The sequence below is a fragment of the Egretta garzetta genome, unplaced genomic scaffold, assembly GCF_000687185.1.
Source record: "Egretta garzetta isolate BGI_Z169 unplaced genomic scaffold, ASM68718v1 scaffold202, whole genome shotgun sequence".
NCBI lineage: Eukaryota > Metazoa > Chordata > Aves > Pelecaniformes > Ardeidae > Egretta > Egretta garzetta.
In genome coordinates, this window is record NW_009258891.1 from 274,137 (window position 1) to 275,858 (window position 1,722).

At 46.8% G+C, this 1,722-nt stretch overlaps 1 protein-coding gene across 1 annotated transcript in view; it reads left to right on the forward strand.

Moving 5' to 3' along the window:
- Positions 1–1,722, forward strand: part of MYOG (myogenin) — a 5,776-nt gene that overhangs the window by 1,266 nt on the left and 2,788 nt on the right. The window lies entirely within an intron of this gene.

Below are 1,722 nucleotides of genomic sequence, written 5' to 3' on the forward strand. Positions count from 1 at the left end.
TGGCCCAGCACACCCGGGCAGGGGACAGGGCAGGGGACGAGGGGGCCGGCGTGGGGGTTTTCAGCAAGAAGGTGCTGATGTGAGAGCCAGGCGAGGGTGCTCGCGGCGGCTGTGCCCCGAGCTGAGGTGCTGCAAGCCAGGCCCCATCGCACCGCAAGGTTTTGGTGGTTTAACCAAGATTTTGAGAGATTTTTATCTGAATTCGGGGAGGAAGGGGGGGGGCATGTCTGGGCATGCACATCCCTGCTGCTCTGAGGCTTTGTGTATGGGAAAGTATAGATATCTATAGCCATAGATACAGGTATAGATGATACAGGTAGAGACAGTAGAGATATAGATGATACAGACGTAGATGTACATATAGGTATAGGCATCAATGATATAGATATGGATGGTATTGATAGATGATGTAGAAGTAGACATAGATGGTATAGATATGGATATGGACATAGCTACAGCTGTATAGATACAGATATATAGATACAGATACAGATACAGATACAGATACAGATATAGATATAGATAGATATAGATAAAGATGTAGGTATAGATATAGATATATAGATACAGATACATGTATAGATATAGATATAGTTGTAGTATAGATACAGATAAATATGTAGATATAGATGTAGATGATACACAGATATAGATATAGATATATAGATACAGATATAGATATATAGATGTAGATATAGATGTAGATATATAGATATAAAAGGACTTTATAAGAGACACAGAAAAGAGGGATGCACAGAGATTCATCTCCTTTCAGACTCGGATTTAAGGCCCAAACCAGCAGGTACCTGGGGAGCCCAACAGAGCTGAATAAAGGACAGAAAAAGCTTTCAGGCTCCATATCCTTGGGAGTTCCCGGTGTAAACCCCATGAGGCCACTTGGGTTTGATTCGGTTGCATTTGTTGGCTGCCCCTGCAAATGTGCCCAAATCGCAACCTGCGCCGAGCTGTTCCTGCGTCGCTGCTGCTCTGAGCCGTCCCTTCTCCCAGGCACGGCCGGGGGGTCGCATACTGCGTGCGCAATCTGGTATTTTGTGGGAAAAAAAATAATATCAGTAAGAATTTCCTACTTTAATGGGAAATAAATCCAGGTGTTAATTAGCCTGTGCTGCTGCGAGCTCGTAGACACGAAATGCCATTTCTAGGCTGCTACAAATCGTTGGGTCTTTGGGGTTGCTCCTATAAATCGTATTTTGGGTTTAACCCTGGCTGGCGTCCACTTCCAGATAAAGACATGCGCAAAAAGAAGTTAACTCAGAGCTTTGCTGAGCAATGCTCTCATTTTTCAGGCTGCCAGCTCTTCTCTCTGAAATAGCCGTTCAGCCCCAAATCCACAAATGGAGCTGCTAAAAGATCTTCCCCAGAAATCCCCTTGGGATGGTCAGAGGGTGTCCAGCCCGTCCGTCATTTTTTATGAGCCTGATGAGGTGATTTTCAGCAGAAAAGCTGTTTTGCTCACGGTCATTTGTCCGTCTCTAGGCCTTTCTCATAGTCACTGGGTAGAGAGACACCTTTTCTACCTGCAGTGAGCAATGGCCCCGTTTCTCCTGGGTCCAGAGCCCCTGAAGGAGTATTTCAGCCTCTACGGTTAATGAAGCATCTGGCCCCAGTGGGTCCTGTGGACCCCGAATGCTGTCGGCTCCTCCAGCCGCTTTGCAGGGGCGTTGTGCTGCGGTGACTGGGCACCCCGGGGTGGTTCTGGGG